Consider the following 27,662-nt stretch of genomic DNA (forward strand, 5'->3'; position numbering starts at 1 on the left):
ATATTTTCTCTTTCCTCTCTCAGTATTGTTCCATACATTTGAAGAAATAGTATTTGATCTCAAGTGGTTCATTCATAAAACATTGCATTTTTTTTGTCTAGACAGCTGTAAGGTATTGTTTGTATTAATATGTAGTATGCATTTTAAAATTCCATATTATATATATCTCTACGATACCAATATAGGCTATTTTATTTTGCTGATGGTTTTTAGACATACAAGGTGCACGTAATCACATAGAAGAAGTTGAATACTATGCTTGGCTTCATATTTGTCTGTAGTTTTTGCTTCCCCCACTTTAACTGAGTGTGAAGAAATTGATTTCTTACATCTAGTGTTGCATGCACAGACCTTGGCAATCCTGCAGTTTTCTGTTTATTACTAAACAGTAATTTTACTGTATTTATATTAACATTTTATATTAATATTTCATTTATAATCTTCTGTAACTTTGGTTTATTTTGGGTTGCTTCCATGCAAGGAATTGGTGAGATTTGTATCATAAGTTCAGTAAAATTCACAGATAGACCCATGGGAAAAAATCTAGGAATGAAAGAATATGGTTTTGGCTTGGGTTTTTACTTGCTTAAATTTGTATAATGTATTTGAACTGAGAAGTGAAAGTCTAAGTTTTGCAACAACAAGAAAAAGCACTGTGAGTTAAGAGAAATAGATTATATACCGATTTTCCATCCAGGATTGCATTTTATAGAAGGTGCTTCCGTGTACTAAGATAAAATACAGAAAATAGTATAAGGGCAGACTAGATGGACCATGAGGTCTTTTTCTGCCGTCAGACTTCTATGTTTCTATGTTTCTAGTCTTTCCGGTCAGTATTTTATCACTGGCAGCAGATCTGCAGGTTTAAGCACCTGCTGCCTAATTGTTTGCACTAAAAATTGAATATAGGACCATCTTTATACCAAGCTTGTTCTCACTGATTGGGGAATGATCTCTTGCCATTGCTTTAGTTGTTGAATTATATCATCCAGCCTTTATTGAATCAGTTATGATGTAAATCTTGTAGCTGCTTCTGAGACAAACCAGTATTTCTATTAGATGGTATCTCTCGTTGGTAAAATGTGAAAGCTGAGATTAAGAGTGATTTTAGGAATGTTTGTATCTTGCACAGCTATGGTAGAAGAAACACATGAATGATATTTGTGCAATACACATGGTTTTGCTATGATTGATGCTTCCTTTCTATCAAATCTAATGTATTTTTGACTTTTTGTGACACACAACAGTTAAAAGTCTGAAAGTACATTGCATTAAGATAAATAACATTTGCTTGAAATCAAAAGCAGTTTATATGTGTGTGTGTGTGTGTGTGTGACACATGTTTTTTGCTGAATTTGAAAATTAAGGGAGACTAGGATAGATCTATTTCGGCCTTATTTTGGCCTCATCAGCTAGCCATACCCTCACTGGGACTTGAACCTGCAATCTTTGCCTTGTAAGGCAGAGAATTAACCTCTAGGCTACAGTATCCAATCCCTTCAGCTACACATATATATGTGTGTGTGTGTATGTGTAAAGAATTGATAAAGAAATAGAGGGAGACCAGGATCAATCTATTTGAGCTTTTTAGCTCTCGTCAGCTAGCCATACCCTCATAGGATTCAAACCTGGGTTAAAGGTTCTATTCATTTTTATCAGTTGAGCCAGGGGAAATTTATTTGGATCTGCCGGATGGCTTGACAGGAAAACATATACATACATACATACAGTACATACATACAGTACATACATACAGTACATACATAAAATTTGTACACGTTTTTCTTTCTCCAAAATGTTAGATGTAAATAACCTACTGAGTTATTTGGTAACCCTTGTTTGAGGAAAAGACATTTGATATTCAACAGGCTGAAGCAAATGTAGATTATTTTGAGCATTCTTTGGTGTTGGATTTGTGTGTGTGTGTGTGTAAATATCAGAAGAAAGGAATAATGCAAGTATAACACATTACTTTTCAGATGTTTTTTTTTCTTTCAATCATTTTGCTATTGACTTTCTGTATTTTTGTCCCACTTTCCTTTGGGATCAAGCAACCAGATACTCTTATTTCTGTTGAGTTAACATCTCTTCCAGCTGTTTGTAGTCTCCTACTGAGAGACTGAAGAAGGTTTTTAAAACGTGTTATTAAGTGGAGCCAAAAATCAAGATGATTTAGTCATGATATGAATGGTTAGGAAAAATAAAGAATACTGTACCTTTAAATCAAGATTCTAGTTTGCACTTTCAATATTTCTTTTAAAAGATTCATTGCAGTTGCTAGCTCTGATTTTGGTTACGGTATGTTAACATGTTACACTGAAGTACAGTGTTCCCTCGCTTTTCACGGGGGATGCGTTCCGAGACCGCCCGCGAAAGTTGAATTTCCGCGAAGTAGAGATGCGGAAGTAAATATGCTATTTTTGGCTATGAACAGTATCACAAGCCTCCCCTTAACACTTTAAACCCCTAAATTGCAATTTTCCATTCCCTTAGCAACCATTCAGATTGTTACTCATCATGTTTATTTATTAAAGTTTATTAAAAAAATATTTATTAAAGGCAGACGAAAGTTTGGCGATGACATATGACGTCATTGGGTGGGAAAAACCGTGGTATAGGGAAAAAACCCGCAAAGTATTTTTTAATTAATATTTTTGAAAAACCGTGGTTTAGCTTTTCCGCGAAGTTCGAACCCGCGAAAATCGAGGGAACACTGTACACTGAACCAAAAACTAATCAACCATATTTTAGCCTAATATGCAGAAATAGGACAAATTCATGTGTTTAGATGAATCCCGCATATACAATGGGTGCTTTTTGTCATTTTCTGCTAGAAAATGGCAAAAAGTCTCAAATTATATCACATGACTGTTGGATGCTGCTGTAAATGTATACCATTGCTAAGCACCTAAAATCCAGTCATGTGACTGATGTGTGTGTGTCTGATAGTCGCTTTCAAGGATAGCGATAAGTAGTTGCTTTGAAATCTAACATAACTTTGAATGGTCATGATGCAATTATAAGTTGAGGACAATCTATCCGTACAACACATTCCACATAGATAGTGTTATCTAGGCCATGAGAGGATAGGGATGATTGGACTACAAGTTCTATGATTCTCAGCAACATTGTCTATGTTAAGTGGGATGTGAGTTTGTAAAAGGTACTGGCTTGGGAACATTATGTTACACTTAAGTTATCGCAATAAAGGATGTATTCATTTTTAGGCCAAGCATCTAGATTTTCTTTCTTTATGCTATTAGTTACAACAATGCTAAGGTGCTAGTAACCCCAGTTTATCAATTGAAAACAAACAAATTGCACAGCTCAGTTAATTAGCATTCATAAAATAAGAATATATGGCCTCAGTGATACGTGCATTAATAATTTTGGGATCAAACTTGGAACTTGGTGCATTACCAATGTCTTTGTTTTCACTAAGCTTTGAAAAATACTTTCCCATACCTGGAATAAAAGAATTTTTTTTGTATTTTTTTGTACTTAACAGGTAAGTTTACAAATCTGATAATTTTAACTGCACTTTACTGTAAAATACCAAAATACTGTTGAACTTGGTTCATGGACTCCATTTGAAGAGATGATTAGGGATAGCTTTACTTCTGTCCAGAACTATCAATCTTGTTTGCTTAACTCATCAGATGGTAGACAGAATAGAAATATAGTAAATAAATTGGTTTTATGAATTTAAAATCATGTTTAAATATATATATATACAGTGATCCCTCGAGTTTCGCGTCCTCGAGCATCGCGAAAGGGCTATATCGCGAGTTTTCAACCCGGAAGTAAACTCCACCATCTGCGCATGCGTGCCCTTCCACGCATGCGTAGATGGTGGAGTTTCCCCGCCGGGCAGAGGCTTCCCTGGGTCTTCCCCCTCTTGCCCCGGTAAGACCCCAGCGGCGGCGCGAGCAACGGCGTGGGCTGGCGGGCGGCACACGCGCGGGAAACCCCAGCTCCGCTTCCCAGCTGGGAAGCGGAGCCGGCAACAGCGTGGGCGGGCGGGCAGCGCGCGCGAGCTTGGGGACACCCCACCTCCGCCTCCCAGCTGGGAAGCGGAGCTAGGGTGTCCCCACCGCGCGCGCGTTGCTGGGGAAAGCGCGCGCGCTTGGAGACACCCCACCTCCGCCTCCCAGCTGAGAAGCGGAGCTAGGGTGTCCCCACGCGCGCGCGCGTTGCTGGGGAAAGCGCGCGCGCTTGGGGACACCCCACCTCCGCCTCCCAGCTGGGAAGCGGAGCTAGGGTGTCCCCACCGCGCGCGCGTTGCTGGGGAAAGCGCGCGCGCTTGGAGACACCCCACCTCCGCCTCCCAGCTGGGAAGCGGAGCTAGGGTGTCCCCACGCGCGCGCGCGTTGCTGGGGAAAGCGCGCGCGCTTGGGGACACCCCACCTCCGCCTCCCAGCTGGGAAGCGGAGCTAGGGTGTCCCCACCGCGCGCGCGTTGCTGGGGAAAGCGCGCGCGCTTGGAGACACCCCACCTCCGCCTCCCAGCTGGGAAGCGGAGCTAGGGTGTCCCCACGCGCGCGCGCGTTGCTGGGGAAAGCGGGCGCGCTTGGGGACACCCCACCTCCGCCTCCCAGCTGGGAAGCGGAGCTAGGGTGTCCCCACCGCACGCGCGTTGCTGGGGAAAGCGCGCGCGCTTGGAGACACCCCACCTCCGCCTCCCAGCTGGGAAGCGGAGCTAGGGTGTCCCCACGCGCGCGCGCGTTGCTGGGGAAAGCGCGCGCGCTTGGGGACACCCCACCTCCGCCTCCCAGCTGGGAAGCGGAGCTAGGGTGTCCCCACCGCGCGCACGTTGCTGGGGAAAGCGCGCGCGCTTGGAGACACCCCACCTCCGCCTCCCAGCTGGGAAGCGGAGCTAGGGTGTCCCCACCGCGCGCGCGTTGCTGGGGAAAGCGTGCACGCTTGGGGACACCCCACCTCCGCCTCCCAGCTGGGAAGCGGAGCTGGGGTGTCCCCAAGCGCACGCGCACCCCAGGCGCGAGCAACGGGGTGGGCGGGCGAAGGGCGGGCGGCAGTGGAAGTAAAAACACCATCTGCGCATGCGCAGATGGTGTTTTTACTTCCGTACCGCTACTTCGCTAAAAATCGATCATCGCGTGGGGTCCTGGAACGGAACCCTCGCGATGATCGAGGGATCACTGTAATGTGGAATACCATATGGGTATCCCTCAATTTACAAAAATGCACTCCCAGAACTTCTGCGAGCCAAAAATCAGCTGGCTGGCACCCATGTGCACATTGGAGCTGAGCTAGGGCAATGGCTTGTGTGCCAGCAGATATGGCTCCGCGTGCCACCTGTGGCGCCTGTGCTATAGGTTCGCCATCACTTATGTAAGGTGTTAGGCAACCTTATGTTATGTATTTAAGTTGTCTTTGAATATCTTCCTGTTAGTCTAATGAAACAAGGTAATTGAGAAAAAATAAAAAGTAACAATTTTATGAAGTCTTTGCCTTATGAGTAAAGTTTACATGCAAGCAACAAACACCACTGGATTTTACATTGGATTTTCCTTTAGTTCTTTATATACTAGTTGACTTTTGTATAACATTTGTAGTGGTGAAATGGTTAAAAATATTTTTTCCAAAGTTAGTTCCCTAACTGCTTTGCTTTATTTTGTTACAAAATGTAATTGTAATTTGAAAAGTGGTTTAACTTTATTCAGAATTTGAGCCACGTAATTCCTAAAATAGAAGCTTATAATTTGATTTCAGCATGTCTAAAGATTTTTTTAAACATGCAACTCAAAACTTTTCTAAAAAATAAAAAGCAAAATTTAGCCAGGATTAAGTTTTACATAATACCTAAAATCTCTCTAGCATTTGAGTTAATGGTTTTTTCTTTTCTTTTTTTTTTTGTCTTAAGCTTTTTATTCTTTTGGCAGTTCAGACTCAGTTTTTTTCAGTAATTTAGTGTTCTGTTGAAATTCATTAGACCTTTCTGTTTCAGAAAGAGAGCAAATTGAGGTACGCAAAAATTAAATGGAAAACAAATCCTCATTTAATTTAGACTTCTCCGTACTGAAGGAGCGGGTCCAGCAGTCACATGGGTTGCTCATGTCCAATCCGGTGGAACTGAGCCTAGTATTAAAAAAGCTTGCCGGATCCGCCCCTTCCCCAGAATTCGCTCAGTTCGCATATCCTGCGGTTGTATTGTGATAGCTCGTTCAACATTCTAACACCTTCCCTTCGATCTTTCCTTCAAAAAAAGTAGTAAGATTTATTGTCTTTATTTAATTACTTGCACTAATTGCGCCAGCCGTTTAAAAGGAAAAAAGAAAAAAAGCGGCTCGGCTTTTTTCCTTGGGAGAAGTTGCGGTTTCGTTTTCCCCCGGCGGTTTTGCCGGTTACGATTCCTGCGGCCGCTTGTGGATTCTTCTAATCCCTTGGCCTGGAGGTTCTGGTGCAAGTATTTATTATTGAATTATTGTTTATTTATTGTATATAAGGGCTTATAAAATACCTCCTGCGGAGTGAGACGCCTTCTAGTCTCCTGGACTTAGTCGATCGCTTTTCCCTTAAGAAATTCTACGGAGCGATTTTTTCGGCGCGAAGGCATTCGCGCCCTTTTTTAAAAAATCTAGGCCTCTCGTGTTGGCCTTTTGCCAGCCGCGTAGGCCTCAGTCCACCGCGTGGATCCGGGAGCGGGCCTTGGGGGTCCCAGGCTAAATTCTCCACCGGCTAAGCCTCCAACCAGAGTGCCTTGGTTTAACTTAATTGCAAAGTTTAGGGAGGCTGGCCCCGCTGGATTTGGGGGCACGAACTCTGGGTTTGCCCAGATTGTCCTCACGTTTCAGCAGCTTCGAGGCCTCGAAGCAGGATCCATTCCTCTTGGGAAGTCCTTGAAATCTTCTCCTTATAATTTAGTTATTGGCTCAGCCTTGTCTTCTGTTAATTGTCAGACTATGGCTACTTTTCCCAAGAGAGGCACAACTAAAGGTCCCAGAGAGGCCAGGCCTACAGGCGATGAGATTACTAGTATCCCACAGGCCTCTTCCTCCTCTTCTCCAGGGGCCCGCCCCTCGACCAAGGTCACCAGGGCCGAGAAGAGAAGGGACCTAGCCCTACAAAAAATTCATGACAAATCAGCAAAACGTTTGAAAGTGCAGGCCCAAGTAATCAGTAGTCAAGACCCACCAGAGGCCTCTAGTCTGCCTCCTTCTGGGGTCCCTGTGTTATCTCTGGATGAGCCAAACCTAGACAGACCCCAACCTAACCTATGGGGCATAGGTCCAGAGGAACCAGATATTATTGAAGATTCCCCCCAGCCAGGATCCTCCCAGGCCTTTAGGGATTCTTCTGCCATTTCTGCTGATATTTCCAGTTTACCTCCTGAGTTCCAATCTATGTTTGCTGTGTTGTCCAAAGCCATTGATGCCAAACTCTCCTCCATCAATGAGCTCCCTTTACCTCTTCCTCCTTCTCGTTCCTCCCGCCCCTTGGGTTCTTCCCCAGCGGTCAGAGCTCCTATTCAGGATGATTCAGAATCCTCCCAGGATGAATATGAGGATGTAGAGGAGGATGAAGACCCTTTTCAGGGCTTATCAGAGGATGAGGAATCCCAAATAAAGGTCCCTCCTCCAATTACTATTTTTCCTTCTCAACTATTCAAATCTCTCCTCCTCAAAGCTAGAATTTCTACGGGATTAGCAGCCCAGGAGAAACAAGCCTCCACTTCCACTGATCCCCCGGAGGAGAATTTACCTTACTTCACAGAGGAACAGGAGGATAACGAGGTAATTCCTATGCCTAAATTGTTTAAAGATGCCTTACTCAAACAGTGGGATTTTCCAGCCTCTGGCCTTAATCCCTCCACCAAGGACAGAAAGTTGTATAAACTCTCCTCTTCCTATGAAGAGCTTCTATCTTTCCCCAAACCAGATGAACCTGTCAAGATTCTTCACTCGGCAGCGGCTGTGCCAGGCGAGGCGGAGGAAGTCCTCCGTCCAGAGGACAAGCGCATCGAGCAAATGCTCAAAAGAGGATTCTCCGCTGATTCCTGGGCCATTAAAGGTTCTGCAGCGGCCTCCTTCTTCTCCAGAGCCATGCTGCTGTGGCTTCGCCAACTTCAACAGCACATTCCTCCCGATGACTTGAGAGGTCAACAAGACTTCAACAAGGTCTTTGCAGCTGCCCAGTACGTGGCTGATGCCACCTTGCAATCTACTAGATTTTCTGCTAAGTCTATTGCAGCTTCTACAACGGCAAGAAGACTCCTATGGATTCGCCCTTGGCAAGCGGGAGTTCGCCAAAAGTGGCAGTTATCCCAGGGCCCCTTAAAGCGCGACCTTCTCTTCGGTGACCTTCTGGATCCACTCCTCACGGAGACCACGGATAAGAAGAAGGTTTTGGGCCCAACCACGAAAAAGGTTACCAAAACGCAGTCCTTTCGTCGCCCAGGGCGCCAGCAAGATCAAGCGGCTTCCTATCAGAGATCTCCAGGTCAGTATTCCCCCCGCTTTCGTTCCCAAGGTAGGAACTCCAGGGGTAGAGGTTTTCGTTTCCAAAGGGGAGCTTCCTCTAACAGGGCTTCAAAAAAACCTAGATGGTAATCTTTCCTCCATTCCCATAGGGGGTCGCCTAGCTCATTTCGCTTCAAATTGGCGTCTCTCCTCCAAGGACCCTTGGGTCATTGACACTGTTCAAACAGGTCTTCTTTTAGAATTTATTTCTCCTCCCCCTAAACGTTTTATTTCCTGCCCTTCTCCCAGGTCATCCTCAGATTGTAACCGTATGGAGGAGGCCATTTCTCATCTATTGTCCATTAGAGCCATTCAACCGGTCCCTTCCGGTCAGAAGGGCCTAGGTTTTTACTCCATTCTATTTATGGTTCCAAAGTCCTCCGGAGGTTGGAGAGCCATTTTGGATTTAAAGAAACTAAACCTATTCATCAAATATAGGAAGTTTAAGATGCACTCCTTGTCTTCTATTTTGGCCGCCATTCACTCGGGAGATTTCATGGTCTCCTTAGACCTCACTGAGGCCTACCTTCACATTCCTATAGCCAAATGCCACAGAAAATTTTTACGTTTTTCCTTTCAAGGCAGGCATTTCCAGTATAGGGCGATGCCATTTGGCCTTTCCTCGGCCCCTCGGGTCTTTACAAAGCTCTTGGGGTCCCTGGCGGCCTATATCCGGGCGTCTCCCATCCACATTTTATGTTATCTTGATGATATTTTAATTCATGGGAACTCCCTAGAGAGAGTGAAATCAGACCTTTCTGTCACCATGTCAGTCCTTCAGGACCATGGGTTTTCCATCAACTTTGAAAAAAGCCACCTCCAACCTTCCACTTCCATTCCGCACCTGGGATCCATTATTGATTCAAAATCTTCCCAGGTTTTTCTCTCTCCCGAGAGAAAACTCAGTATAGTGGAGTTAATTTCTAACATTTTATCTAATCCTTCAGTATCCATAGTTACTCTATCTTCCCTTTTGGGGAAGATGGTGTCATGCATAGGCATCATTCCCTGGGCTCGCCTTCATGCTAGGGAACTCCAGTGGCTTCTGTTGCCTTTTCAGAGATCGGGGCACAGCAACTCAAATCGACGCATTGTCATCCCACTGAGTGTTCGCAGATCCTTCAAGTGGTGGAAGTCTCCGGCCATGGACAAAGGATCCCCGTTCAGGTGCCCGGATCAATTTGTCATCACCACAGATGCCAGTCTATCGGGATGGGGCGCCCACGCCCAGGGGAGGATAGCCCAGGGCACGTGGTCCCCGGAGGAAGCTTCCAGGCCAATCAATTGGCTAGAGTTAAGAGCCGTTTCCCTGGCTCTGAAGCATTTCTCTCCTCGCATTCCCAACCGGCACGTTCTCATTCTCACCGACAACATTGCCACAAAAAGCCATATCTGCAGACAGGGAGGCACGAGATCCAAGGCTCTCATGAGGGAGGCCCTCAAGTTGGGCCTTTGGGCGGAAAAACATCTCCAGTCGCTCCTAGCCGATCACATCTCGGGGAGTCTCAACGTCCAGGCGGATTGGCTATCCCGAGCAACGATAGACCCAGGAGAGTGGAACCTCCATCAAGACCTGTTCCATCAAATCACCCTCAGATTCGGCCTACCAGTTCTGGATCTCTTCGCGACCAATGCGAACGCCCAACTCCCTCGCTTCTATTCCAGATTTCCATCCCCGGGAGCGGAAGCAATCAATGCCCTCCGGAGTCCATGGCCTCCAGGCCTACTCTACGCATTTCCTCCAATTCCAATCCTCCCGGACGTGATTCACAAGGTCCTCACCGAGAGGGCCCGAGTAATCTTAATCGCCCCTCATTGGCCCCGCCGGCCCTGGTTCGCGGATCTCCAACAGCTGTCCGTCCAGGACCCTTGGCGACTCCCCGTTTCGGGGGATATGCTGCGGCAGGGGGCCTCTTTCCATCCAGACCCGGAGTGGTTCCACCTCACCGCTTGGCTGTTATCAGGAGAGATTTAGAACTGCGTGGGCATGACCCCGATTCAGTGGAGGTCATTTTAAAGGCCAGAAGGGGCTCAACCAATCGAATCTACGACCACACGTGGTCCAAGTTTCACCAGTGGTGTCTTCAGGAAGGTCTCTCCCCTCTGTGCATCCCCATTCACAGAATCATTTCCTTCCTTATGCAAGGCTTCCATAAAGGACTGTCCACCAGCACCCTCCGGCGTCATCTGGCAGCCATTTCATCTGTCCTAGGGGGTCCCCGCAGACAGCCTCTCCGATCCCTCCCTGAAGTTCAGGAATTCCTCAAGGGCATAGCCAACCTCAGACCTTCCAAGGTCCACAGGTATCCATCCTGGGATTTGCCACGGGTTCTCCATTCCCTCACGCAGGCACCATACGAACCCCTAAAATCGGCGTCCCTCAGGTACCTATCCTTTAAGGTAGCCTTCCTGGTGGCTATTACCTCTGCCCGACGCATTTCGGAGCTGGCTGCCCTCTCAATCAGGCAGGACCTTTGCCAATTCCATCAGGACAAGGTAGTCTTGCGACTGGACCCCACCTTCTTACCCAAGGTCAGTTCCATGTTCCACAGATCTCAGGATATTGTCCTACCTTCCTTCTGCCTCCAACGAGACCATCCCTTGGCAATTAGATGGCACACCCTGGATCTCACCAGAGCGCTGAGAATATATATCCAACGCACAGGACCCTTTCGGAGGTCAGAAGCACTTTTTGTAGCCTATCATCCCAGAGTTATGGGGGCCAAAGTGTCTTCAACAGTAATAGGCCGTTGGATCAGAGGGACTATATCTAAGGCCTACGAGTCGGCCTCCCTCTCAGTTCCAAGGAACATCACTGCGCATTCCACCAGGAGCGCAGCCACCTCGGCCGCTTGGGCGACTCAAGCCCCGTTGGAGGAGGTCTGCAAAGCAGCCACTTGGGCCTCGCCAAATTCCTTCATCAGGCACTACAAAATTGATTCTTATGCTTCAGCGGACGCTGCCTTCGGCAGAAGGGTACTCCAATCCGTTATCTCTCACGATAGCAAGCTAATCCCACCCTAGGGACCATCTATTGGGTATGTCCCATGTGACTGCTGGACCCGCTCCTTCAGTACGGAGAATAGGCGTTGATTGCTTACCTGAACGCCTCTTCTCGTACGGTGAGCGGGTACAGCAGTCACTTCCCGCCCTTGTATGTGTCTTCTTTACCTTTCTATACCTTTCTTCCTCTAACAATGAGAGTTGAACACTACAGAGCTTCACAACTGAGCCTAGTCTATGGATTCGCGAATTCTGGGGAAGGGGCGGATCCGGCAAGCTTTTTTAATACTAGGCTCAGTTCCACCGGATTGGACATGAGCAACCCATGTGACTGCTGTACCCGCTCACCGTACGAGAAGAGGCGTTCAGGTAAGCAATCAACGCCTATTCTGTTTATAATTTGTCTTATTATTCTGAGTATCGTTTCTGTATTCCTATTGGCTTTGATAGCTATTAAACATTTGCAATGCTGCAAGAACTGGGGCAGCAAGGAGTTTCTTTTTTTAAAGCGAACTCTAGAAAATGGTTTGCATTAACTTTGATTTTCAGAGAATAGGATGTTTCTGCTTGTGTTTTTCATGTTAGATCTGTTCCAAAGAGTTTAGAGATGTTTCCAGTGGAACAGAGGTGGGAGGCAAGCTATAGCAGAAAGGAAGAAATTCTAGAAACCAAGAATACCTCCCATTTCCCTTCTTCAAGCATCTTTTATTTATCCTTTGTTAATCCTGATGTTTGATGTTTTAAGGAACTCTAAGAATATTAGGTTGCCCTTTTGATATATTTGAATGCAACAAGTTATATAAAACCCCGCTGTACGGGAATAGGCAGAATATTGTTAAAGTGAACAGACTACAAGAGTTATTAAATTGAATATAGATTCAAACAGCAAGAAAAAAATCTTACAAAACTCATCTGGAAGGGGAAAAACAGATTGAATAGAAAAAGTTACAAAAGAAAAGTAAGTGGATAAGCATATGGATAAGTTTGGTCTACTGTGAATTAAGCCAGAGATTTTTGCTACAACCAATTACACAGCTGTTGTCTCATACCTTTCTGATAGTTACCTTTAAAGAAAAGAAAGTTGCTATCATTGCTTGAAGTGTTGCTTGTTTCTCTCTAGTGGAGTTTTTCATTGGAAAACATTTCATAACTGATAGTCTGTTGCCAATTAACAGATTTGGCTTAATTGAGAATAATAGCAATATTTTGGCTTTCATGTTGGACAATTTCATTAAATGAGCAAATGTGTTTCTAAATTCTTTCAGTGTTTCTATTGAAAGCTTGGATTTTAATCTGTAGTTTTTATTACTGTCCTAAAGAAGGCTGCGTGGCCAATGACAAACAGGTAGTCCTCGATTTACAACAGTTCGTTTAGGGACTATCAGCATTACAGTGGCTCTGAAAAAGTGACTTAATGACCATTTCCCACACATATAAATATAGTATTGAATTGAATTGAATTCTTTATTGGCCAAATGTGATTGGACACACAAGGAATTTGTCTTTGGGGCGGGCATATGCTTTCAGTGTACATAAAAGAAAATATACATTTGTGAAGAATCATGAAGTACAACACTCATAGGAGTTAAATAAGCAATGAGGAAACAATCAATATTAATAAAAATCTTAAGGATACTGTCATAAGTGGGAGGAAATGGGTGATAAGAATGATGAGAAAAAACTAGTAGCAATAGTAGTGCAGACTTAGTAAATAATTTGACAGTGTTGAGGGAATTATTTGTTTAGCAAAGTGATGGCGTTCGGGAAAAAACTGTTCTTGTGTCCAGTTGTCTTGGTTAGAGGTATGCACTGTATTAAGTCATAAGACCTAGGGTTACAGAACATGCTTGGTGAAAACTTAAACTGTATCATGACTTGGTCTATTAAACAAATCTAACAAATCTCATGAAAAATGTTTCACTCAGTTTAAAACCTATATTTACTTGCTGGAAGACAACTTTTTTCGAGCTGCAACTTTCTCTAGTTTAATGCCTGTATTTTGAGGACTAATGTTTCCACTGTAATAAGAGTCTTAGGATTATTTATTTTGACAAGATAGTTTGGAAAAGTTTAAGTGGTACAATTTTAAAGGATCCCCTGTATTTAAACATTTTCAAAATGTATTTATTTAAAGCATTTTTAGTTTTCAGTTAATAAAATACATGAATTATGAAAAGCAGTAACATAATAGACCTAGTCAAAAATAAACTTAAAAACACACAGAGAGCAAGGTTGGAAAGGGATGGTAAAATGAAGAAAATTGAAGCTCAAGCGATAATTCCTAATATTAAAGCATAAGTAGAACCCATCCAGATCAGATCAAAGGCTTATCCACTTCAGCACTCTCTTCCCACATAATAGAAGTATGTGAGCTGGAATAGAGACAATTCAGGTAGCATTATGAAAGGGGGCCATTAGGTAACACTTCTTGAATGGCCAAGCTCTCGTTAATTATCAGTGGAATTGCCCAGCCTCTCTTCTTTAACTACATTATACTGTTTGGTGGAATCACTTACCTTAAAATAGTGCAGGGAATAACTGTGTTTTCAAACTATGAAAATTCTATTATGGCATTGCATATATTAGTAGCTTGCAAAAATTGACCAGTCTCCTAAGCTTAACAAAGAAAAACAAAAACAAATGCATTTTTTTTCTGCTAAGCATGAAAAAGGGACCATCTGTATCTCTGGAAAAGGGATACGGTATTCTTCCTTCTGTGTGCTTAGATGCAATTTCTGGTTGCCTGTGGCTACCACCAGTCTAGTACTTAAATATAAGGCTATGGGGAATACTCATTGACTTGTAAACTGCAGCATAGATATAGAGATGTGGGATTGTTTTTAACAACATGTTTGAGATCAGAGGTCTGAATCCCAAATGTTGCTTAAGTATCTAATGTGTTGGGTGCTGTGCACCTCTAAAGGAGAACAAGCATGTCAAAGATAAAAGTAATAGAAGAGGCGTTGACATACCTGATATGATTCTTCTCATTGGGAGGAGCCAGCAGTCAGGATGGGTGTTGTCACCCGTCAGCTTCAAGGACCAAGTCTTATTTTTTTGTAAGAACAGGATCCGCATATTGGACTCCCAGTTCTGACAGATCCAATGCGAAGACTCAATGTGGAGAAACTATTAAAAGCTCCAATGAAAAAAATTCATCCCAACTGAACCTAACCTGGTTCTCGGAGAAGTTCCATGGACCAGAAGAGTCCATGGGGCCAAATCAGTATATGAACAAGATAAGTCACACTGACCTACCAACAGGTGCATGCAGATGAGAGAAAGCTAAGGTACAATCTGCAGAACATGCCCAGAACCCACAAACCAGAGAGGGTACTGACTGCTGGCTTCTCCCAATGAGAAGAAGCGTATTATATAGGCCAACACCTCTTCTCCATCGTGGGAGGAGCCAGCAGTCAGGATGGGACATATCAAAGCTACGTTCCCAATGGGCAGGTTCTAATGACTCTCATCCACCACTCTGCAGCATTGTTGGCCAAAGGGTGCGTCTGCTGATGCATACTTGTTGATCTTATGATGGGGTTGGTCTGATGAATGGGGTTGGAGAAGCCCAAGTAGCGGCCTGGCACAGGTCTTCCAGTGGATATTGAGTTGACCAAGAGGTAGTGGGGCTGTAGGTTGATTGCACCATGATGCCATTGGGGCATGGGAGTGAGGCCAATTTGTAGGCCTTAGCAATGGTTCCCCTGATCCAACAATCCATAAGAAAGATAGAAGTTCAGACACTTAAGGTCCAGAATTGCTCCGCAACCTGCTGAAGTCTTTGGTACCATGAACAGAATGGAATAAAATCCCTGTGAATGTTGATCAGGGGGCACCTGCTGGAATGGCTCGAATGTCCAGCAGGTGCTGAACTGCCTAATACATGAGAGCCCTTGAGGCTACCCTGGGAATGGTACAAGAACTATAGAATGTTAGGAGGGGATAGAGAGAAATTCTAGGGTCAAGCCATGCCGATTGGTAGAGAAGATGAGTTATCTAAACTACCACCTCCCTCTCCTAGTGGGACATCCCCCTACTGCCTCCCAGAAGGGCCTCCAAAATTTCTTCCACCTACTGGCCCTGTCCAGATTGGCACGGGGTCAGCAGCCATACTGACTTGGGCCTCAGGGAAAGTTGGAGGCCTGGTCAGTGTGGCGAAAGGGCCACCAAAAGTATGGTGACTGATGCGGGAGTCCTTTGCAAGATAAGGATAGCAAAATCTTTTTCTTGTCTCGGGATTCTTACTAAGATAGGCTCAAGCGAGTCGCTGAAGAGATATTTGCCTTTAATTAACCCTGCGGCCAGCCTCCATTTATGGCCGGTCTCCACCAGTTACTGTTTCAATCAGTGTATGTATCTGGCTACTGTAGCCGATGCTAATGATTTGGCGGTGAATCTGGAGGCATATAAGGTAGAATTAACAGAAACTGGCAAGTGGCAAAAACCTTGTTCAGATCTTGACAAATGTATCTTTTTCTTTTATGTACGTTGAGAGCACATGTCCAATCCCACTTGGCCAATAAAATTCTATTCTATTCTACTCTACTCTATTCTATTCTGTGTTTCACCGCTGCAGCTATCCGTTGCTGGATGCAGGCTTGGTCAAATGCCAGTGAGGGGGCAGATGGAAGCCCCTGTATCTCCAAAGAGGGCCCAGGCATGGGACCAGTTTGCGGTTGATCGGTGGATGAGGGTAAAATGTATGGATTTTGTTGGGTGGCAAAACTAGGGGCAGGGTGCCCTGGTCCTGAGAAGTGCCCTTGTTACCCAAACCTGCGGGTCCCCACAAGTTGGTGGAAATGGGTAAGGGGCTTGGTGTGTCCAGAGTTAAGGGACTAAGCAGGCCTGAAAAAGAGTCTGCTTAGAGGAATGAGACTTTTCTACTTTTTGTTTTAGATCTTTTGCAGGGCTCGATCCCTGCATTTTTCCATTTTACTAGTAGCCCTAGAGCTTGTGTTGGGATCCCTGTTGGAAGGGCCTGTTAATTCATCATCAAGGGTGGGTCTGTTTGTTTTTTGTGAGCATTTACCTCCCTGGCTTGGTGGAAGGGGGATCAGCATTGTCCGCCATTTTGAGATTTGTGAAGTGCTGTTCTTGGAGAACTGAGAGGAGAGCTGAGGCTGGCAGGCAACCTTGTAAGAGTTTGTAGAGAATTGATTGAAAAATTCTACTATTAGTACCCTCTCTACTATTAGCTGGAAGAGAGGCTGACAGAAATACAAAAATGTTGGGGCCTTACCTCGAATCGACAGACTGGGCTGTCAATGTGTCAATGTCACTCTGCTAGCCAAGTTTTTGGAGAGAATGGGAGAAAGGTTGAAAGGAACTTCGCAAAGCACTCACAAATCTGGAGCAAGGTAGTTCTGAAGAAAGGAACCCGCAGTTGAAAGAGGCTACATCCTACATTCACTACATCCTACTACACTGAGGACCAAGTCAGAACTGGGAGTCCAGTCGGCGGATCCTGGTTTTATAAAAAATAATAGACTGTCCTTGAAGCTGATGGGCGACAACACCCCTCCTGACTGCTGGCTCCTCCCATGGTGGAGAATAAATAGGTGGTGAAATACAACTTTTAGGAGTACTATATAAACTACACTAAGATTCAATTGAGTATTCTCTTGAAAATTCCTAGGCTAAAACTGCCAAAGTGTGGGTGCTATCATTCATATAACAATTTGAAGAAATGTGTTTGGCCCTATTGTTTTTAATCTCAAGAATAAAAGCTTGGTGTACTGGATAGGAGGGACTGATTTTACATTATCAGTTGCCAAAAGATATTGTGCCTCCTTTCCTTCAGTATTCTTCATATTAGCACAGGTTTAGAGTGGTTTGTGTTATTAAGTTCAAAATCATGCTCCCAAAATTCAATATCTTAAGAGGATATCAATTTGGGAAAGGGTGGTGGTCCATATTTCCACATATAATATTTCTATTTCATTGAGCAGCCTAATGTCTAAGACTTATAGTTAAATCGTCCATTTTAAAATATCCATATCCTCTGTTACCAATTGTGATTGGACCAGGAACTCTGTTGCTAAATGATGCAATTATTGGGCACATAATATGAATGTACTGACTTTGGAAAACAGTTCTGACAGTTCTGGTTCCCATTGTTAGGGAAATCTTGTGTGTTTACAGTAATCAGTAGTGATGTGTAGTGATGTGATCACCATTTGCAACCTCCAGACTGCTACTCCATTGACTTTGCTTGTTGGAAACTGACAGTGAAATTTGTGAATGACAGTCATGTGATTGTAGGATACCTCAACATAATTATAAGCTTGTCACCAAATGTCCAATCGTGATTACTTGACCATAGATATACTGTGACAGCCAGAACTATGAGAATCTATCCTAAGTAATCTATTTAAGTGCTATTGTAACTTTGGATAGTTGCTGAACAAGTGGATATTAAATTAAGAATAACTGTATATATGCTTTTAGATTATATCATTAACAATTTACTGTTCCCATATTGAAAATTCTTAAAACACATGATATAAACCATAAAGAAAAAAAAATAAAGAAAGTAAAATTTAGCATTGAAATTGAGAAGAAACATATTTGATTGGAATGCTGTATAAAAGGACTACATAAATATTTGGTATCAGTTCTTTTTTACGCTATAAATTAATTATGTCAGTTTTTTCCTCTCCAACTTTCTCAAAAAGTGAAGATAATGTAATTGTAATTGATAATGTAAATGAAATATTGATGTTTTCTTATATGTGTAAATTTTGCAGCCTCAAGTCTGCAGCTTTAATGATGGTGAGAGAAGAATGCTTAATATGTTTACAAATGTAGATGGCAAAAAAGATAATAGGAGGCAACATTTTTTGATTTGCTTAATAATGCTTAGTTTGGTCATTGAATTCTCAATTCTTGCTGATAGAATGTAATTTCCAAAATTAAACTTATTCAAAGTAGTCAATTTAGCCATCTGCTTTGATTAAAGAAAAGAACACAATTAATTTTGTTTCTACTTGGAAATCGCTTCTGGACTTTGTGCTTTGAGGTGAAAAAATGAAAATTTAATTTGAGTTTTGCTGATTAGATACATTTGTTGTTATAGGATTATAGGCTAATATATATTATCATATAAAGGTAAAAAACTGGGGGTTTACCTTATTCTACTGCACCAAAAGTTCTGAAGTCAATGATTTCCTTTTCACTTTTCCCCTACGTTACTCTTCTCTATTTCTCCCTTATTTTAACATTATTTTCATTTTCCTTTGTGCTTTTGTATTTTATATTTTGATAAACTACCATATAATTTTGGAGTATAAGATGCACCAGAGTATACGACACACCTTAGTTTTGGGAGAGAAAAACAAGGAAAAAAGGCCTCTACCTCCCAGCAATTTGCCAAAGAGCAAATAGCAAACAACACAGATGATATACACTGTTTGTTGTGTATTTCTGTGCATGTGCGTCTGACCCATAGAAATAGCAAAGAATTGGAGAAATGTACATTATGGCAGTATATTAATCCCAGAAAGTTTTGTTAAATGTTAAATCACACTAACTCCTCCCAATTATTTAAATAGATCTACTCCAAACATGACTAAGTGAGGGTTTAACTCAGCTGCCTTATACTTTTACAGATCTTTAAAATTGATGTGGCTTTCTGGAAGTATTTTCTGCTATTTAAAAGAAGATACAATAGCACTGTCTGGGTCTCTTCAGATCAAGCATTTATTTTAAAAAGCTTCTTTATTTATTAAATTTATTTTATTTATTAAATTTGTATGCTGCCCCTCTTCGCAGACTTCTTCATTTTATTAAGTTAATAATAAAGCAGTCTTTAAAAAAATAAGTTATAATTTTTACATTCTATAGGCATTTATAGTTATTGACTTACCTTCTTGCAGCAAAAAACAAACAGCCAATTTCAGCACAATGTGATTCCTCCAGCAATTTGCCTCCGTGCAACTTTAGTTTCACTTTCATTTTAGCACATAGGCTTGTGGGGAATTTCAGACAATTGTCTGAGTTTCGGGAGGCAGATAATCAAATGGCTTATGCCAAACAGGCTCTGCTACTGTTTGCTGCAAGGAGGTCAATTGCTGACAGGCAGAGACCAAAGAGTGGGGGTGGATGGGTGGGACTACATCCGGTGTATAAAATGCACCCAGGTTTTCACCCTCTTTTGGGGGTGGTGGTAAAAAGGTGCATATTACACCCTGTAAAATATGGTAATAAAATACTAAAAAAAAACTTCTTACAAATCTAAATCAAGTTACAGGAAGGACATTTGTTTGCCTAAAATCTGAATGGATGATTTAGTTCTGTAACTTAAGTCTTGCAGGCATGTATTTTTTCTGTGAGTGAAAAAATGTGGGGTATTTCTTGTACCCCCGTTAACACAGGACATGTTAGATTGAGCAAGGGGTTTTTTTGGCTAACAGAACAGTCCTGCCACGCTTGTAGAAATATGTATTCCTTAATTTCTAAGCTTTTTGGGACTTATTGAGGTTGGTTTCCACTCTTTTGTGTATCTCCAATAGGAGGGAATTAAGTATTCTAGCTTTTGAACTGGCATATGTTATCTTTATGCTTTAGAAATGATTGGAATAACACAAATCTGGAAGGCTAGCAATCCTGCACTGCATATAATATACTTTTGATTGTACTCAAAGTACTCTGTTTTCATTCAGCATATCCAGCAACTGCCAGGTATTGCTTTAAGTCACTGCCTAGTTTTGCTGCTAGACTGGTAAACTCTTTACTGTATAGGTAAATTTTATATATAATTTCTTTTATTTCTTATGAAGCTGCCCAGAACATGTTATTGGGTGACTTGGGTAAGTAAGTACATATATACTTCATTTTTATTTACAGATTTTAGAATAATCTGTTTTAAATGCATGCATATTATAGTCTAAGTCTGAATCCAATAGTTAAGTGCTACTTAAAATAAACAGTAGCTATTTCTATTTAATAAGGATTTAAACGTCTCATTAATTTTTATAAGGATTTTTATCTTGCCTTTGTTTTTGATTTCCCCATAAAGTAAATGTGAAACAACTCACAGGGTTATATATTAGATAAAAACACATCCTCAACAAGTTTCTAATCATAAAATATCCTCAAAAAATAATTGAGATAGCTATTTTTATAAATGTAACAGATAATAAACAAGGAAACGAATCAATGTTTTGCCCAATGAGTGAAAGAGTCAAGAAGTGTGATATAATTTGTCCTTTCCTAAATTCCACTGTTTACAAAGGAGCTTCTAGGAAAATCACATGAATTCCTAATAACGATATTGCCTACTAACATTTTCTTCTGTTTTATGGAATAGGCTAGGAGTTGGCAAACATTGTGTATTTACTATAAAAAAAGATAGTTAAATACTGGGACTTCTCTTGATTGCTGAGCAACTCTCCCTCTTGTTGTTAAATAATGTTAGATTTATGCTGCGTGCACTGGATTTTTGTTGTAAAATGTCTTCAAAATGCACCTTCGAGTTTTCTTTATTTGGTAAAGTGTGCATTGACTATTGTGTACTAAAAAGACCGATGTTAAAGTTGTTTTAGATAGAAGTGGGGTATGGGGATGGCTGGTTAAAAACATTAGTGTCATTCCAAAGGTCTTTGTCAGTAAAATCAGCTTGTATTATGTACAAGCCTGAAGTGTTCATGATGGCATTGTAACTGTGATATGGGAGGTTTCTCCCCTTTTCTTCCTTTTTACTAATAAAATTCCATATCCATTTGCTTTTGTTTCCATCACTTGAATACACTAGGATGTTACCCGTTTAGTGTGGTCCCTTTAGTCTGTGCCTTTCCTAGCTTTACTGCCATCTGGTCTTTGGCTATAGAGAGGAATTTTTCTTGTATATGTGACTCTGTAACAATGAGCATGCGGTTGATATGGAAAGTAAGCAGTTGCCTTAGCAACAGAGTTACTGATGTGGCAGTTCCTCTGCTTGCAGGCAAAGGATCGTGTTTAGTTCAAACACATTATGCGGTTCTGCTATATTATGGTTGTGACCATTAGTGCTGTTGCAGGTAAGAAGTCTGCAAGCATCTTGGTTTGCAGCAGGTAAAATGTCCCTGTCCCCCCCAGCTAGCCTTCAGACAGTAAGGATTTGTCTGCCAACTTTATGCTGTGATGAATTTTATAAAATTTAAACCAATTTTTTATACCAAGAATATTTCATCTCAGCCCATGGTTTATAGATGGGAGCCCTCTTGTTAATGCAGAGGCCACTAATTATATATTTTACAGTGCCATTTCTAGTTGCGTCTATCTTCCTCACAACTATTTTTCCTATGGCTTCTTTGAGCTTTGAGAAGTCCTTGTCTCTGAAATGACATTCTCCATAGTAGGTGGAGCTGGCCTCCAAGAATTTAATTTAATTTAATTTAAACCTCTATTTAAGAACGCCTCTACCTAAGAACTTTTCTAGATAAGAACCAGGTGTTCAAGATTTTTTTGCCTCTTCTCAAGAACCATTTTCTACTTAAGAACCCAAAATTTCCCAGGAAATTTGAGAGCGGCACGAAGGCCCGGCCAGTTTCCTGCCATTCCCCCTTTAATCTCAGCCATCTTGGGCTTTTCTGGGCTGCCAGAGGAGCCTTTCAGTGGCGCTTAAGGAGGCTTTCGCAGTCCAGAGTGAACAAAGCATTTTCCTTTTTCTAGGCGCTTGGAGAGGGAATGCCGCACGAATACCAGCGACCGATTAGGTCCCACAGAGTGGGCCTTCTCCGGGTCCCGTCAACTAAACAATGTCGGTTGGCGGGCCCCAGGGGAAGAGCCTCTTCTGTGGTGGCCCCGACCCTCTGGAACCAACTCCCCCCGGAGATTAGAACTGCCCCTACTCTCCTTGCCTTTCGTAAGCTCCTTAAGACCCACCTTTGTCGTCAGGCATGGGGGAACTGAGACATTTTCCCCGGGCATATACAATTTATGAATGGTATGTCTGTCTGTATGTTTGTTTAGAAAATGGGGTTTTTAAAATATTTTTAAACTGTAATTTAGATTTGTTGTAAACTGTTTTCACTTGTTGTGAGCCACCCCGAGTCTGCGGAGAGGGGCGGCATACAAATCTAAATAATAAATAAATAAATAAATAAATAAACCTCTGCCAGTGCCCAGAAAAAAGAAACGCTTCCTTCTTTCTGGGAAGCAACTGTCCTCCTCCTCTTCTTCCTCCTCCCACCCAAATTCCGAGCTTTTATTTCTTTCCTAATGGATTTGCACGCATTATTTGCTTTTACATTGATTCCTATGGGAAAAATTGCTTCTACTTACAAACTGATGGGACCTGGAGAAGGTCGACCCTGTGGGCTCTAGTCGGTCGCTGGGAGGCATGTGGCAGAAGACTATCTCTGGATGGGATGACACCGCCCTTAGCCAATCAGGACTAAGTCTGAAAACGGTATAAATGGCACTGTTGTGCCTCAGTTCCCCCTCTTTTGACTCAGTCCTGAGCACCTGGAACACTCCTCTCATCTCTTTACTAGTGAGGAAGATGCATGTTAATCACCAATATATTAATCTTATACATATAAGGTACAATCTCTTCAACCTCTAAGTAATTTCCCCATTCAAAGTTCACTAACATTTAGAAACCCCCTTGCTTACTGGTACAGGACGAGGAACAAAAGTAACAGACAATAATGTCGCAAGTAAGGAGATTAACATATGGCATTAAGGTTCATTAAAGTATATTTTCCTATTTAGGACGTGATTTATTTGCATACTTTTCTTTTTTCTTTATAAGGACATGTTATCAACTATAATTTGTTATTGACAGATTGATGATACGCCTTGGCCATGCTAGCATTGTGTAAGGTATAAGACTACTGTGTTGGGTGTAACCCAAGATTCAGACTTCATCATGAGAATGCTCTGAACCTGTATGCACCATTAAACTTGTGTTGCTCCATCCCTTTGGGGTCTTCATTTTCAAAACTGGTGAACTCATTAAGCTGCAACACTAGCATATTAATTGATAACTTGTGAGTTTCTGCTCCCTGAATGAGCCCCCCCCCCAAGCTCGGCGCTTGAGTTGAAGGCACCCTCCTCGCCTTCCACAAGAGTTTGAAGCCTCTTCTATGGCACCAGGCTTGGGGATATTAGACTCTAGGCCCCTGACCGATGAATACTATGTATAATTGTTGTTTGAGTGGGAAATGACTGACTTTTAATGTAACTGGGGATTTTAGATTAGATTAGTTAGTCTAAATTAATTGGATTTAGGACCCTTGTATTGTATTGTTTTTTCTTTTATATGTTGTAAGCTGCCCCAAGTCCTCGGAGAGGGTTAGTATATAAATAAATAAGTAAGTAAGTAAGTAAGTAAGTAAGTAAATAAATAAATAAATAAATAAATGTAATTAATTAATTAATTAATTAATTAATTAATTAATTAATTAATTAAATAGACTACTGTGTTCAACAGGAACAGAAAGAATTTTCTGAGGAAAGTTGCCAAGGATTGTGTATGACTCTAGCACAGTGATGGCGAACCTTTTTTGGTTTGCATGCCAAAAGGGTGTCTGTGCGTGTGTTAGCACACACACACACGTGCCCACACCCATTCCCTCCCCCCCTATGTATGCGCACAACCCCCCTATCCCTGTGCATGCGCACAGGCCTCACTGAAACCTGGGACAGTGAAAAAAAAACACCCAATGGGAAAACCGAAAGTTTGGAAAAATGAACTTCCGGTTTGCCCGTTGTGCTGTTTTTTGCACTCTGGGGCCTCAGCAAAGCTTCCCTGAATCCTCCAGAGGACAAAACGGCCTTCCCCAAGGCCAAAAATCAGCTGGCTAGTGCGTGCATGTGTGCTGGAGCTGTCAAAAGGCAAGGCCTCGCGTATCTTCCGATATGGTTCTAAGTACTACCTTTGGCACGTGTGCCATAGGTTCACCATCACAGTTGTAGCAGGTTGCTTGCATGATTGTTAGTTGAAAGAGGTTAGATTTTTCCACTTTGATGTCTTCTTATGTATTGGAGTTACAGCTCTGATAAGGTCGAAGAGCATCAGATCAGGTAGGCTTATGTATACTGTGGTAGGTCTTAGTCTTAATTATTTAGGAACCCATAGCTTGCTTAGCTCATATTCCAATAATTTTTCTTTCCTTTTCCCAGTTCTAGGTCCAAGTCTGATGGAAAGCATAGCAGAAAGGAATGTTACTGGGTAATGGAAACTGTATAATCAATAAAAAAAGCTTTCAATAGAAATACCATATTTTAAATTTCACAGAAATTTATTTATTTGGACAGGTGCTTAAAAAAATTGAAGAATACCTATAAAAACAGTAGCCATTATTTTGTGACTATTTTCAAGTACCCAGAGCATGTATAACTTTCTAAAATCTTCTTCTAACCAGTAAATATTACATTGCACTATACAATTTAAATTAATTAAATTTTCTTTCCCAGGAAATAGAATGTAATATATGATCTCAGTGATAACTGTACTATATAGCTAAGATAATCAATACTTGATATATTCTGGTTCTTTCAGATTGCTGTTTTTCATAAAATATTCCTAAATTGATCTAACCCAAGAAACACCTTTCAAAAGATGCTAAGCAATCTAAATGAATTTATTCAGAACTTGTTTGAGTTTATTAAATAAATCCTAGGATGTCCCTAAATTTGAGGCTTTTAATCTTTAGAAGGGTCATTTAAGGTACATAAGAGTTATTAAGCTTCACAGGAGTGTATAATATCCCTGTTATTGTCTGTTACTTCTTTTGTATGTCGTGAAAAGGAAAGCACACTTAAACTTCAATTAAAACTAAGCGTTTTATGAAGTGGAACAATACTTGAAATATTTTATATCTCAGCCTTAAAGGAGGATGAAGCGTCTGTAATGAAAACAAAAGAAGTAGAAACTCAACAGTCTTGTTCTGACTAATTTTGGTTTCTACTCCGGGCAATATTTTTACACACGCAATACTCATTTTTGCTATTTTCAGCCCTTTCACACATATGTGTGTGTGCTCACTAAAAATAAATGCTCTTTTCCAACTAGAAGTGGCAAGTGCGGTTCTTTAAATAAAGCTGAATGGTTTTATCATTCTATTTTTTACCACTCAACTGCCATCACAGCTTTTTAAAAAAGAGATTCTTCTTTTTGTAAAAAGAAAAAAATGATATTTTGAAAATAGCTAATGTCTCCTTCAGTTCAAATACATACATACATACATACATACATACATACATACATACATACATACATGTTGTGGTTAGCTCTGGCCCAGCTCATGCCCCAAGGACTGTGGATGTGGAGGAGACATCCACATGCCGTAGGCCTGATTTGCTCCCGGTGGAATCTGCTGATGAAGGCTCCTCTGACCAAGAAGACATGAGTGACAGGGAGGAAGAGAGTGTGGCAAACAGCTCAGAAGGAGATCAATTATCTAGCGCCTCCTTGGATTCGGAACAAGAGTTAATAATACAGCCACGCATGCGGAGAGCGATGCATAGGCAGCAACAATTGAGGGATTATTATCAAAGAAAATGAGGCCACCTGTGGTTGGGTGGGGCTGTGGTAATTAGTGAGGCTGCTATAAATAGCAGCCTGTGGGTTTGGACATTGTGGAGGATTATCTGATCATTGTGTTTCGTGCCTGCCTTGCTGACTTCGACCTTTGTGTACTGATTTTCCCCCGCTTTGAAACTAAACCAGAGCAAAGTGTGTTTCACTTTGTGAAAGAAGAAGGACTGTGAATTGCCTCACAGCTGCAAGCTAAGTATCTCAGAACTGATAAGGGACTTGTACAAATTACCAGTTTGTTTGGAGACGAGTGCTCTTTGCTATACAAAAAGAGTGCTTAGTTTATTTGGATTTTCGGTATAAAGAACATTGTTTTGAATTTTCAAACTTGTGTGTGTCTAAAATTTGTATCTGTGAATGTTCGGGAGGATTCTACCAGAGACCTCGACAGAACACATACATATGCATATGAAGGTCTTGGCATATCCGGGTTTCTTCCCATGTAAGTTTCAGAGATTTCTGGCCAGAAATCTCTGAAACTCACACGGGAAGAAACCCGAATATACCAAGACCTTCATACCTGTACCCGTGAAAATCTACGAAAACATAGCTGTTTTTGTTCTAGCTGTTGTTCATCTGCCTTGCAAGGGTGCGATTATGATATTAATCCTTTTGGATATGAAATGTTATGTTGTGCAGTTTAAAGGTTGATATTTATTTAGCAAGTACATTTCTTAAATTTGTTTTAAATTGATTTTGGGATAATTCATTTGTGAAACAGTTAGTTATGTGTAGATTTAATAGTTCTGATTGTTTCATTATTGTTTAGTTGTTAAACAGCATTGCAAGAAGAATGACAGTGACACACAAAAAAAGTAAAGAAAGTCCTTGATTTAGGACCGTTTGAACTTAGATCCTGAAGTATGGCTATTTCAATGTCCCCGCAATCAAAATTTGGGTGCTTGCAGCTTGCCTGAATTTATGATTGCAGAGGCACTTCAGCTCCCCTAACCTCCTACCTTCTCTCCATCTATGCCTTTTGACACCCCCCCCCCCCCCCCCATTACACAGCCCTTGCCATCCTAGCTGTTGTTCACTGTCTTCTTGCTCCCATTGATGACCAGCTGCCCACCTGATCCTTCACAGGCAGTTACTGGCTGCATGGGGCTTCTTTGCAAGACCTGGAGAAAATAGCTTACATGGTCAGGATCTGCCTCACGAAGTTCCAGGACAAGCAGATCTCATTAGCAGGAAAATTGCGGAAGATGTGCTTACACTAGGAGTGCATTATGTTGAGAATGACTGTGACTGTGGCTCAGTAGGGTCTTCCTGGAGCATCGATGCTTGGCACAACTGATGGGTTGTCTTGGGCTTTGCATCACACTGTGGAGCTACTGAGCCTTCTAGAGGTGGCCATAATCTCAATCTGACATTCTTAAAGAGGGCGGCATAATTCTCTCTATATATATCACTTCCTACATTTCAATGTCTGTTGAATTATTTTCCTTAGAATGTTGTTGCAACAATATATTTTCTTATTGAAAGTAAAATACTATGGAACTAACTAATGTACATTAGTTTTTAAATTGTATTAATTGATGGATATTTATTTATTTGTGAACTTTATTCATTGGGTGAATCCTAAGGGACTGCCAGTGGTTTACAGAATTTGCAAAACAGAATACAGTAATACCTTGTCTTATGAACTTAATT

The 27,662-nt window shown here is 41.8% G+C and overlaps 1 protein-coding gene and 1 long non-coding RNA gene across 9 annotated transcripts in view; one reads left to right on the forward strand and one right to left on the reverse strand.

The window, feature by feature from the left end:
* Nucleotides 1–27,662, forward strand: part of FOXN3 (forkhead box N3) — a 195,152-nt gene that overhangs the window by 6,188 nt on the left and 161,302 nt on the right. The gene's annotated exons all lie outside the window — the stretch shown is intronic.
* The window catches only part of LOC139168210 (uncharacterized), a 68,175-nt gene continuing 42,162 nt past the window's right edge, over nucleotides 1,650–27,662 (reverse strand). For 3 of the 6 annotated variants that reach the window (XR_011559252.1, XR_011559250.1, XR_011559248.1), the window contains 2 exons: nucleotides 24,346–24,606; nucleotides 12,919–13,854 (listed from right to left, as the gene is read on the reverse strand). This is a non-coding gene — a long non-coding RNA (uncharacterized lncRNA). Of the gene's footprint in view, nucleotides 2,120–12,918; nucleotides 13,855–24,345; nucleotides 24,607–27,662 lie in introns of those variants that run through there. The other 3 variants (XR_011559255.1, XR_011559249.1, XR_011559253.1) reach the window with 2 other exon arrangements.

Source organism: Erythrolamprus reginae, chromosome 1 (assembly GCF_031021105.1).
Source record: "Erythrolamprus reginae isolate rEryReg1 chromosome 1, rEryReg1.hap1, whole genome shotgun sequence".
NCBI lineage: Eukaryota > Metazoa > Chordata > Lepidosauria > Squamata > Dipsadidae > Erythrolamprus > Erythrolamprus reginae.